Source organism: Tuber melanosporum (genome assembly GCF_000151645.1).
Source record: "Tuber melanosporum whole genome shotgun sequence assembly, scaffold_177, strain Mel28".
In the NCBI taxonomy this organism is placed as follows: domain Eukaryota; kingdom Fungi; phylum Ascomycota; class Pezizomycetes; order Pezizales; family Tuberaceae; genus Tuber; species Tuber melanosporum.
The window spans coordinates 21,751-35,901 of NW_003298838.1; positions in this window are offsets into that span (position 1 = coordinate 21,751).

Below are 14,151 nucleotides of genomic sequence, written 5' to 3' on the forward strand. Positions count from 1 at the left end.
AATGATCAGTTTCATCTGTGGGTTGTATCTGCGAAAGTTGTTATAATCGCAACCTTTTTAGCTCACCTGACTTTGACCTTCATAATACCTTACCTAACCGATAGGTATCTTTTGAAGTACTTGCTACTAATTTGAGGGAAGCTATGCCACCAGATTGACAAATAGTTCAGCCATCGGTAACACTTCATTACTCTGGGTAGCCTTGTTTCAATCGCTGTTTTACTACTGGGAGTCATTTTCTCAGCTACAACAGGTTGCAAAACCTAGTTGTAACACTCCTTGAAGCCCATTGGCTTCTATGGCTGAGTCACTGAGAGTTCTTGGCTCTACTGGTTATTGTAGGCTGGATGTGAATGTAGTAGTCCCTAGTGGAAATGGTTTATCATTTGAAATAATCTTTTCGAGCGAAAAGGTCCTGTTACTTTCAACCCATGCCAGTGACATTATATCTTTGAAGCCTAGTAACTCTCTGAGTAGTTGAGTTGCCGGATTCACTCTTTTTCACTTCCGAGACCTAGCTGAATGTCTCCTCCCACTAACCCTGGGAACACGATCCTGTCAGCTGGACAACCGAGATGTTTACCGTATTCATCTGACATCTTCACTTCTGTGTCATTATAGTCACAGGAAGCAACTGAAATTGATATGTAAGATAACATGTAGGCCCATAAGGGTGCTGGAGTGGGGTGCTGGAGACCAGGGACTCTAATTCCGGGTAAGGTTATGCTACTTAGGGTGATTCCTAGGTATCCGATACCTGTATTCCTAACACCTGTATGTTCTCGCCTCCTACATCTCTACCACCACTACGGAGTCCCCCCCCATCATTCCCAAGTAGACAAACAGGTTCCTCTCTCTCTTGGCCGCTGGTAAAACTAGTTTCCCACTGACCCCTCTATCTCATTAGTTTTCTCGGTTGCAGCAGAGGCTCTGTTTGGTGTTTACTTGAGACGCATGCCCCAAGATTGAATTTTTGCTATGTGGCTGCAGCAATATTATTTGGTTGAGACAGTTCAAGGCTTTGCTTTGATTTCATTTATTGGTTTTATTTTATGATTAAGGTGTACATTACGATATTGCTCAGGCTGCATCCGAGAATCTTATACCTTATCAATGAATTACATGATTTAAAAAGAAAATCAATAAATAAATAAATAAATAAATAAATAAATAAATAAATAAATAAATAAATAAATAAATAATATAAATAACATAAATAACAAAAGCTTCCCATTACTATCAATGCTCAATCTCCATTACAACCATGGTCAAAGAAATAACCAAGCCACATTTTTCGCCACAACTCATTTTTATTAGCCGTAAATCTGTTCTCACCATATCGCCTTCCTCCCTTACTCAGGAAGAAAGACTTTTTCATACTAACATGGCACCTCGGAAAAACAAAGCCAGAGAAGCAGGCAGAGATACCACCCCTCTCCTCCAGGAACACAAACCCCACCTATGACTAGGCCTGCCACCTTTGGTAGCCAGTCTACCTTATCATCTATCATTGGGTCTTCATAGCTTCCAGGCCCCTCCATATAAAAGTGAGAGTGCAGCGACACCAGCTCATCCCTCCTGGTAATTCCAGATGTTTACAAATAAGGAATATCTCCTGACAGCAACTACTTCTGATATCCTCTCCTTACGATGGCGGTAGACCTCTACTTTCAGGAACTTGTCCTACAAGTATACATCATCATCTTTTACAAGATGCTGGAACCCAGATAACTACAGAAAAGTAGGGAATGGGCTCCAGCAGGAGGCCAATAGTCTCACCAATTGATTGAAAGTCTACAAGGACATTTCTTTTTCAATCCAAGTGTCTGTGACTGTACTGACCCATCAAGCCTGCTCCAACAGCCCCCCTACCTATCGTGTGAGAGTCTACCTCTTCCCCCACACCCCAACTGGCTCCCTCCTCTGCTCCTCCACCTGTCCCTGTTGGTGTACCTACTTGGGCCGCTATAGTCAGAACATGGAAGAAGAAGGCACCCAAATATAAGCACACAATGGTGTCAAATCATGACACCCTGTCACAGTGCTTGCATCAAAGAAGGGTATCATCATGAAAGAAAAGAAACTTATCATCAAATTGGATGGTAGTCTACTCCCTGGTTCTACAATGGAGCTCCACAATAGTATCAACCAAGCTTTCTCACCCATCCTGTTTCAAACTGTCTTCCTTGCAGGCGACAACATCCACATCACTACTATGCAAAATTTCAAGGCCATGACCCTGCACCGCACAGTTTCTGTTTTCATCCAGCTCATTCCAGGTTCCACCTTGGTCTAGTTGGACATGCCTGTCACTCATGTAGTTGTACATGGCCTACCCTACCTCTTACTCACTTACAACTATTCCAACAGAATTCTATGTTCATCTCTGGACTTCCTCTGACTTACCAACTCAAGTGGCTCACCTCTGATGGTGCAAGGTGTGACAAACCCACCTCCTTTATTATCATCTCAATCCCTGACTCCAAGGTACCTCTTTTTGTCAACAAGATCTAGGCTGCTTTCTCTTCCACCTGCAGACCTCAATGATGGCTACACTTTAACTTCTATACTCAACGCTTCAACTGCAAAAGCTTTCAAGACCATAATAGTAAATGCCACTCACCACCTGCTTGCCTGTGGTGCACACTTCCTCATGTCACAGGAGACTATGCCTGTCCTACTGCTTCTGTACCCCTTCCCAGCCTTCAATGTACCCTCTCTACCCTGAGATGCATTAACTGTGATGGTACTCATGAGTTCCACTTTCCCCTTTGCCCCGCTGGCCACCATTATACAGAACTAGTTCTAGAGTCTGTGGACGTTGATGATGTGGTAGATATGGTTAACACCTAGGCTCTGCGCCTCCCTGTCCCCCCCTGTACACAAGCTACAGGTGGCTCCCTCTGCTATAACTGTAATTACAGTGGGATAACTCGGGTGCTTGGTTGTTTCCTCTCTACAGTCAACTAATGCGGTGCTCTTGCTTGGTATAGTATTCATTTTTTGTGAGTCCTGGCATAGTTTCTCTAAGGTGATTTTCTCACCAAAGGTTGGATGTTGATGAATTGGAGCCAATTGCTTCTTTCATTTGTTTGTTTGTAATTAAGGTTTTCTTTATGCTATTGCTCATTCTTCATGTGATATTCTTGTACCTTAATAATGAATTATATAATCTAAAAAAAAAAAAAGCTTTTCATCACTACTCATTGACCTTTTCCGCTACACTTCACTTGATTGAAATTTATTTCCTATTTGCAATGACCTTAACACTACAAAGCCTCTCAACATTTTGCATCTAGTCCCTTCTCTACAGTGGTTTTTAGGCCCTTACTTCTATCCTTCCATCTTGTTAGAACTCTTCTCTTACTTTCTCTCTTGACATCCACTCTGTTGAGATCCTCTTCCTGCCTCTTCCAATATCTCAAGATGTTGGTTTTCATTGTTAACTTGCTTTTGCTTTCACCTCCCTTAGTATGAGTAATGTTGCGCTTTTGCATTTTCCCTTGAATTAATAGTTGCGAATACAGTTTATATTATGTTACTACGCTCAATTCCTCCTACTTCTCCTTTGAGTTACTTTGATCTTCTCAAGAGGCTATGGTTGATTTCACCACCCTCCTCCTCTCTTCCTCCTACAGGTGCTGGTATCCCATCCTCTAAGTAAGACTATCACTTCTAGAAGAAGGGACTATATGAGAGATGTGGGAATACCCCTTGCGGTATGGAGAATCCAGGGGGCTGACAGGTCAAGACACAGACATGTTGCCGATAGTTGTTTCAGCCTTGAGGTCTACCATACTACACTTCTCTTCTGGGCCTGATCGGCTGGTACGCTACGACCTACTCAGCACTTCCAGTTGGCATCCACCTAACTGCCAAACACTATTGTTGCCTCCTCAATCTCAACCTACAGCTGGCTAGCATGCTACTGGTTTTTTTATTCAACATTCATGGGCTATGTGCCCTTAATACCTACCCCTGTGCGACGATAGCTTGAGTTTCTCTACAGAGCCATGTGCTTGCCGCCTCATCTTGGAGGGAGTTATCTACTTACTTTTGGGTTTCCTCTAACCTCTACTGGACAATATACCCATGGACACATTTATCCAAATTTGTGTACCAGGTCGACTTTTCACGTTCATTGGGCTACCTAAATACCGTCGCATAGGCCATAAGGTCTTTGACTTAGGTCTATAGGATTTCCTGTTTCTTTTGTTCTGGGGATTTTCTTTCATGTATGTTGAGGAGTGTCATTTGTTAGGGTAGTGGATTTCCTTAGTTTTGATTCCTTGGATGTGGTTTTCTGGTTGTGTGCACTGGGAGTTACTGCACGAGGGAGTTTTTTCTATGTACTTTGTTCAGTTGAGTATTTTTCTCCTTACTGCAGGGGCCAGGACAGGGGTGGAGGTTTATGTCTACATACCTTCTTGTAATGTGACACATGTACCTTATGACATAAATAAAACTGGGTACAAAAAAAAAAACCAAAATTAGCTTCCCATCCCTACCCATTGGCTGTCTCCGCTACATCTCCACTAAGTGAAACATTTGTTCCTACTTGACAAGACATTAACACCATAAAACCTCTTAGTACTTTGAGTGTCTGATCCCTCCCCTAAGTGGGGGACTAGGCCATTACTTTCATCCTCACATCTTGTTTGGACTCTTCTCCTTCTTTCTCTCCTGAGGCCTAACCTCTTGAGATTCTCTTCCTGCCTCTTCCAACATCTCAGTGTGTTGGTTTTCCTTTGTACCCAGCTTTTGGTTTAGCCTCACTTTATATCAGAACTGTTGTGTGTTTACTTCTTCCTTTTAACAGACGGCTGTGAATCCGGTTTCTCGTATATGATTCCAATGGATTCCTCCTTCTTCTTTTTAGAATTGCTTTAGTCTCCTCAACTGGCTACAATCAATTTCACCACTCTCCTCCTCTCTTCCCTCTACTCATAGTAGTTTCCTATCTATTAAGTGTTGCTATCAGTCACACATGAGGAGACTACATGAAAGACAACAGAATTTATCTGGAGACATTAGGAACCAAATCCGGATGCCAAGTTAAGACACCAATACATTTCTGATAGTTGTTTCGGCATCTGGATCGACCACTCTTCTCTTCTTTCTACACTTCCATTGGCCAGTACCCTGTTACCATGCTACTTTCCACCTACAGCTGGTACTCGTCCAACTGCCAAATACCAACTTCACTGTCTTGATGGCACCCTACTGCTACCTAGCATCCTACAGCTATTTCTTTCTTTCAAGAGGGCCTTGCACTGTTCATCCCAGTCACCGTTGGCAGATGGCCTGGGTTCCTTTACACTACTCTGTACTCACCACCTCGTCTTGGAATGGAATTTCTCTGCACTCCCTGGCTTCCCCTTATCTGTGTTACTGGACTATATAAGTGCAAAAATACATTTGTCCAACAAATTACTCTGGTGAAGCTATTAGGTTTTGGGGGCTATATGAATTTGATCACCTAGGCCATATAGGTGTGGACTTAGGTCATTAGATTTAGAGGGTTTTCTTTGATTGTAGGTTTTCTTTCATGTATGTTGAGAAGTTTCATCTATTGGGTTGGGTCCCACCTTGGTTCTGATTACCTAGGTGTGGCCATCTCATTGTGTGCACTGTGAGTTACTGCTTGAGGAAGTTTTTTCTACATACTTGGTTCGCTTTGAGAGTTTTTCTCATACATGCTAGGGCCTGGACAGGGGTGGAGGTTTATGCCTAAATACCTTCTGGTGACATGATATATGTACGTTATAACAAAAAATACTAAATTTGATATCTCATTACCATCCTATTAGGCTTCCCTCCTAGTTGTGAAATACAAGGGTGATGTAAATGCAAATATGATGCCCCAGTTATTTTTCTTTTTTTTGTATTGACTTACATAATAGTAGTATACACCAGATGCAGTCTATTTCTGAATTTCAATTACAATATTTCAATTGAAGGAAATAAAATCCGCATTCCTTGCAATTGAGTGATAAGATGTAGATGATAAATCACAATCACAGTCACTAGACAAATTATCACAATTACCCCCTTCCTGATTATCCCCAATCTGAATACCAGTGTTCCTCATATATCCATCTCCTAATCCAAGCAGTTGACCATTTGGGTGAACTTGAATGTTTCCAGGTTCCCTTACAGTACCTGCAAGCAGGGAATTACCCAATCATGCAGTTGCTGCTTTATTAGTGGTTGGCTCTAGCATAAACAAAGCCTGTAACAAATCTGGTGATATGTAAAGGGACTGGAGATCCTCAGGAGTAGGATTCTTTTCTGGGTCATGTATCAGAATCAAGAGTTCGACTGGGACAATTCTACCTTCAGCCTCAATATTGTAAACCTGGTTCTTTGATTCTTTTTCAGCCTTGAGAGCATCAATTCCACAGTGGGTTAAGGCTCTCTTTGTCTCATTAATGGCGACTTGAATGCTCTGCCATGCTTTCTTGCTTTCATCAGCCTTCTCCTTCTTATCCTTTTCCTGGATGTGAGCATTACTCCCTTGACAGTAATAGTACCCCCTTTGGGAACAACACGATGGGACCTAGGCTTGCGTTTCTCCACCTCTTGGATTCTGGGTTGAATTGTTCAGTACTATTCCTGCTGAAGTGGTACTTCAGCAAGGCGGATTTTAGTTGCTTTTGCACATTGTTGAGAAGGCTTTTTGGAGGTTGGACTAAATGTCTCTGCTCTATCCACTGATTCTTGCATGCTCTTCTGGCAGTCAAAGTAGATACTTGGCGGCACTGCAAGCTACAGGTTAACACCTTTCTCTATGACAGATCTAATTGAGACCTGTTAAGTGGATGAACTATCAGCATTGTTCAGGGATTGACTATTCGATACTCTCTTAACATTCTATTGCTGGATCTTCTTCAAAGCACTTTTGAATAAAGGAGGATATATTCCAGAATATTGAAAGACATTTTGAATGCTATGTGGCTTGAAAGTTTGATCGCGAATGGAGCATACGTCTTAAAAGAAGAATAAAATCTTGTAATCCATATCGAGGGAGTGGAGTGTGTTATGTATTACTTTGTTTTGGTAATGCTTCTATAGGCAAAAGACACTAACATTCAATGGCTGTAGGATGTGAGTAAGATGGGAGGGAAAGGCAAAGAGAATAATCTTGTTCTCTAGACACTAGAGAGTAAAGTTATCTTTAGAGTGGATGTCCTGGCCATTGAGCAGAAGAACACAACATTGTTTCATCTCAGGACCAGAACTAGCATGCTTGATAACATGATCAAGTCAGGCTAATGCAGTATCCTCATTCGTATATCCAGTTTACGAGACAGGTATTACTTCTGTACCAGAGAGATTGTCTTATACCTAGGTATCCATAATGTTCTCACCAGGACAAATAACGACAAGTGGAATTGAGGGACATTCAGCCACAGAAATAGTCTCAATCATAGGGACTGACTTTAGGATTTCTGGACGGGCCATATACAATTCTTTAACATAAGTATGAACAATATCAGTCTCCCCAGGAGAAAACCAAACTCTAACTCTAGACTTGTCCATATTGTATATGTACTTTGCATGCCGTATTCCATATTTTGAAAGTGTGTCCTCTTACTTGAGAAAGAAACTCTTCAGATGTTTTTCTCTATGTATAGCAACTCGTACTCTGGCAATCGGTTTAGGCTTAATTGTGTGGAGTTCTGGATTGTTTTTAAGCCATTAACGAAACCAAACTTTTGAAGGTAGCTTCTTTGTTTCTTGCTATCTGAGGTGGCCAATGCCAGCACAAATGATGGAGGGAGTTGCTCATTATACCAATTTCCAATGGTTGGAAACAGAAGCAAAATTTGGCCTTCGGTTGAGCATCTGGCAAGATAATATTATTGCCACTCTAGTGAGTGAAGGGTCTGCGAAAGTTTGGTTCTGGGTGTCGTAAGCGAAGTTGGTGCATTCAGATCATGAAGCTTTCACATGGAAAATAATGGCTGCTGTGCATACCTTGTTACTTAGCTCTTCATTAAGATCTTCCATGGCTTAGTCTTGGTTGTACTTCATTTCAAGCTTGCTCATAAAGTCTAGTATCTGCAAATCAAAAGGTGGAGCCTCTTCGGCACTAATATGAGAGGCAAGGCAACAGACAGGGGCAGCTGGGGAACTGGGGAAGATGACTAAGTAGCTAGGTAATGCCATTACTGCAAAAAATGGAGTGCTGTTTTGCGGTGGTAAGAGTGGGTTCAGATAGAACAAGTGGAAAGAGATGAAAATTGATCGTTCTGGTCCCAGAGCTTAACAGTTGTGTCTCATGAAAAATTCATTAACCTCTGGGTCAATCGTGAACTGTGTAATACTGGTACGGTTGTTTGTTTTGCTCAAATGGGTAAATTCTTAAGGTTGAACAAAAAAAAGATCTGGGGTGTCACTTGCTTTTGAGTCATACTTGCTTTTCCTGCCTTTAAGGGAAGTGAAATTGGAGGGTAACGGCTATAGAAAAAGAAAAAGAAAAAAAAGAAAAAAAATTGTTCACATTACCACCCTTCTTGCCTTGAGTTCTGATCACCCCTTAATTTCAATCTGCTGCTCTATCCTACTGCTTATACAGGTCGACCTCCGCCCCTTTTAGGACAAGACAGATCAGACTGCCCTTCTTTCCCTGCTGAAATAACTTTCTTTCCCTCCTTTGGGCCACCACACCACCGATGATGAGCTAAAGAAGTTACTTGAAAAACAGCTCTCATCCCGCACCTCTGTCCTAAGCCTCTGCATACCTACCAAGAGGTCATCACCCCAGGCTAGATCATGCTAGTCAGTCACACTGTCTGATACACAAACGCAAGTTGACACCTTCTGTGGGGTCTACCATGTATGATGACTTCACACCTACCTCTCTGTCTATATAATGGAGGCTCTTGAGATTGTGACCATTGCGAAATGCATTCTTATAGAAACAAATACAATAACTCAGCGGTAGAGTTTTCAAGGAATAAATTGACAAAACATAATATCATTAAGCCCGTGCTTTTACTCAATTAAGTGCTGATAAGGAGAGGTGGTTGAATGCCAGAGTAGATGGGGACTCTCATATATGTAAGTAGATTTCCTATACTGTGAGTTGCTCTCCATCAATACTCTGCGTTTAAAAGTGCCCAACTCCCTTGGTTGGCCTAGCCAACCACTACAGGTTAGACCAAAGATCCTCCATAGCCAACTAGACTACTCTGTAGTTTACTAACATCTACTTGATTGAAGTCTTTTAGTCACTGCATCTACAATGCAACAGCAGGAGTAAAAACTCTTCAAATTATGAACATGTCAGTGGCGAGCTGGCATGCTCAAGGTGCAATACCCATCATGGAACTCTCTACCCATATACACTAAGTCTTCTACCAGTATGCACAGACTGTAAACATCTATCTGGTATTACTCCATTCTATATCATTGCTGATGATGGTCAGATAGCTCCCTCAATATACCCCTTTAGAGATTGACTACCAAAAGGCATTATGCACAGTCAACCTTGCAAGACCTAGGTCTTATCATGACCACAGAATAGTGTAGTAGAGTGCTTAATGATTATCCAACAGAATTACAGTTTCCAGGCAACTGACTTCAGTTACAGCCTTTAAGTGCCTGGGGTAACCTCCCCAACTAGTTCTAATTTCACAGTGGTATTACTCAATAAGTTCCAGTTGGCTTTGCACCAAGACACCTGGAAAGGATTTTCTCAGTTCCCGAGTTCCTCTTCATGTATCCTGTGGCCTGCCTCAAATCAACCGAACATCCTTAGTGTATACTGTGCTACTAGAGTGTCTCTACTTGTAGACCTTTGCTAGACTTACAGCACCTCACCAGGCTGTAGCCCATGATACCAGAGACCAACATTAGGATCGGAGATGGGTGTTAGAGACCACACCTACAAGTTACAGCTTGTTCAGAGCTCAACTGGTTGTGTGGCAGTAATCCGTACAACCAGAGATTTGAATACCCTATGTAGTGTCTTACGAAAAACAATCTAGAAACTTCCCCTGAAGTCCTGTGTAACAGGTTACTTTCAAGGTAGGGTAACTCTACCTAGACTTACTATCAACCAATTCAGGGTAATTTACAAATTGACTACTTGGGTTATGCAACCCAGTAGAGTAACTACAGCTCCTTACTAGAACTTATGTGATTCCTAGTATGGCATAACATGTCCAGTTGTGGTACATAACCAACTGTACCTCTACTGGGTAGACTGTAGTCTATCTCTAGTCCTACCATGGTAGTCTCTTAACACTAACATAGGTATGGATTTGGCTAACTGTAATGGTACTTCACGGAGTTTCATTACAGTCTGAGCTTCAGGTTCTTAAGGACTGATACTTCAAGGCAATTAAGCAGGCTAAAAGGCAGTCCTAGAAGGATTTCCTGGCCCAGGTCACTCCTCACTCTGGTTGGAGGGCTAACACAGCCACCTATAGAGCTGATCCAGAATGGTTCCCGAACCTACCTGAGGTCTCAACCCCTACTCTGCTAAACTCCATGCTTCTTGATCATATAGTTCCTCCCATACCACCAATCTTCTCAGCAGCCTTCTTGTACTAGCATCTCAATTCCCCCTCAATTTCCAAACAAGAGATATCAGTACCCAGCTGAAATCCTCCAACACCCCTGCCCCTGCCTTGTACTTCAGAGCCCATGCTGTTTGGAAGAGGGTGAATGCCCTCCATCCAGCTCTCCAACTCTAGCTCCAGAGTCTACCTTTGGAGTGTAGCTACTACCTGAATGCCCTTTAGTGGCCCAATGGAGTCATGCATCCTAAGTCCCGCAAGCAGGACTACTCTACCACCTCCTTTCTCCAGATAATAATGCTCTTGGAGAGGGTATCCAGGATTTTGGAAGGCAAGGTAGCTCCTTGGCTGTCTCTCATAGCCACATCGTTCAATCCCAGCAACTCATACCAATCTGGCTCCCTGGCTGTCCTCTCCACCTTTGTCACTTTAGCTGCACTGGTCTCAGTGATCAGGATATAGTAGGCCTTACTCTTCAAGATTTCTTAGCTCTTCCTGGATACAAAGGGTGGTTTTGACAATATCTCCACCTCCGCACTATCCTACAAACTTCACTCTAAGGACATACCCACCTACCTAGTCTGGTTGATTAGGTCATATCTTACAGACTGGTAGTGTTGTCTACTGTTTCGAGGGACACCTCAGGTTTTTTTATTATGTTTCTGTTGGCACCCCTCAAGGGTCCTCTATCACTTTTTTGTTATTTTTACTCTGCTTATGAGATTTACATATTTCTATACCTCAAGAGGTAATGTTTTACTATGTTGCTCATTTTTCCATTACTGTTTCTAATGGTGCTTATTGTGAGAATGTTAGAGTTCTTTAGCAAGTTGTTTCTTTACTTTCTCACAATGCAGTCAAATTCAGGATTGCCATCTCAGTCGCCAACATGGAAGTCGTGCACTGGCAGACAACAATGGATTGGGATCCTGTCTGTCCAATATCTATTGCGCTTGACAGTGCTCTCTTCCATCTCTTCAAAGTGCTTAAGTGGCTTGGCTATTGGTTTATCCCCACCATCGAGTTATCCCCACCATGGAGACCACTTCTAACTACCTAACACTACTAGCACTAGCCCAATAGACTTTCAGCATAGTCATAATCTTCTCCCTCCAATGCAGCAGTATCCCTCTTTACATTTCCTGCTGGATTGCCTCACGGCTCCACCACCCGATCTTCACCTAAGGTGCTGATCTTTCTGATCCACCCTCGTGACAATTGATAAGCTGTCAAAGTACCGGAACTAAGTGCTTCGTTGGGTAAGGAACTACTTCTCCTGTATGCCGACTACCATACAGGCCTCTGAAGACAGCCTCCTCTCTATGGCCATCTTCATTCCTTACAAGAGAAAAATGGCCGCCCTATGCTTGGCTTATTCTTCACCTCTCATCAACCATACGGCAGAACACATCCCAGCAACCTTCTCTCTGCTAACCTAGGAGTCACTCAAGGCCAGACTCCGCAACCACCTTTTCTCCCATTTAGCACTACATGCCTCACCCCCCAGCTACTACAAGTTTCAGGTAACCACATGGCCTCACACCTTTGTGGGTTTGGACAGGTTTGCCTCAAGCCAAATACATCAGGTCAGGTTAGTCAAGAGATACCTTGCCAGCCATGGCTCCTGGGATAGGGATGGAGAACTGACATTATATCCTTGTTGTGAGGTGGAGGATGAATAACTTGACTATGCACTGCTAGTCTGTTCTGTCTAAACTGATTTGTGGGCTCCGAATATTCTTGGAATGCATGATATATGGTCCTGACTCTCCTCTCTTGTCTTCCGTCACCTTTATCAATCTGCTGACCACCTACTTATTTTTCACCAGAATTGCTTTCACTCATCACACGCCCACATACAGTACTCTCCTGCCACCCCCTAAGGCCACTTAGACCACCTTGCTACTGCTTTTATCTTGCTGTTTATAATTATGACTTTGGTTGGCTAGCAGGGGATGATATCATTTCTTTACTTGCTTGAGATATCACACCTTATGGTCTTACGACAGATGTCAATTGGGGGATTGGAGCCAATGGTTTCATTTATTTATTTGTTTGAGATTCAGCTTTTGTTAATACCATAGCTTACACTGGATGTGAGTTCTTGTATCTTAACAACAAATACATCATAAAAGAAACAGAAAAGCAAAAAAAAAGAAAAAGAAGCTTCCCATTACTGCTTACTCCAGTCTCCTCTATTCAGCTAGCTTTTGAAAAATTTCTGCTTTTGGCCAGGACAAAACTCCAGGTTCCTGGGTGGCTACTGTCTCAAAAAACTAGTTTTTGCTGTTCGCTTTGGCTTCATCTGTAAGTGAACTCTTCATAACCTGGACCTACTGCCTACAGGCTATGAGTCAGACCCTGGGCAAGGCCTCACCGGCCAACACACCCTCCTCCTCCTCACATAGTCACCCTGATGGCATACGCTCTGGAGCGAACACCCCTCTCCTACTATTCTCTGCCTTTCTTGAGCAAGAGGTCCACCTTCCTTCACACTCCTATTATACAGCCGCTATCAATCCTGGCCTCTATGATATATGTCACTACCAGGAAAGAAATGATCAGGAGGTCTTTGGAACTCAACCCTACCGGCCATGTCCTCTTAAACTACTCTGATCTTTCCAACTTCTGTTCTGGTGAACACATTCTGATCTCACTCACTTGTACCATGCTTAACCGCTTGCGAGCATTCAACCAGAGGCTCGTTAAAGTAGAAATTGTAGATCCCTCCCCTTCGCAGTATTCACTAGCCAGATTTGAGTCAATGTTGAAAGACCTCAGGGGAATTGTGTCAGCTTATTACTCTACTTGCACAGCACCAACAGCCTCTGCCCCTTACCTCAATCCTTCCTCCAGTCAGCCTCTCACTACTCCTTGCATGCTGGAAGTCCATCCTACTCCAAAACATAGCGATGACCCTAAGGGTGACAGACCTCACCTCAATAAGGCCACAAACTCTTGGTACAGTCACCTGGCAGCCTACACAGTCCACTGCTCCACCTTGTTTGCAGCTACCGAGCTCCTGCCTTTGTGGCCCCTCATCTCCATGTTGGCTTGCCCCAATCCCAGGAGCAGATAATAATATTCTTCCTTCTTCTGCTGCCTCTAGAGATTAATGAGTAAGTACAACTGGGTACCCTCATCTCACTCTGGGAGCTCTTCTCTATACCTACTTGATAAATATTTCATTACATAACATAAATTCTTGGAAAGCAGGGATGTTTTTCTTTCTTTGATTAATAGTTTCAAGACTTTGAAAGATTTTCTTATATTGGTTTTAATTCAAGATCCTCCCCTGTATAAGAATCGCCAGCCTGCTTTTGAGAGTTTCCAGGCCTGTACCCCTCTATTTGTTTCTAGCACCTGGTATAGCATGGCAATTTATTCTGTTTTAAGATTTTTTAAAAGTTTTTTCTTTGCTACTGTGTTTTTTCAGCAGACCTGATTTGAAAGAAGTTGTTGTTTTTTCTCCCTTGGTTTATTTTACTCTGCCTTTACTGGGTTCAAAGTGTACAATGCCTACTCTACTCATAATACCATATCTGCTTGCTGGACCGTGTCGCCTTTTTCTCTCGTCCCAGAACATGACTATTCCTGTCTCATTGCAGGGATCCTCAAGATC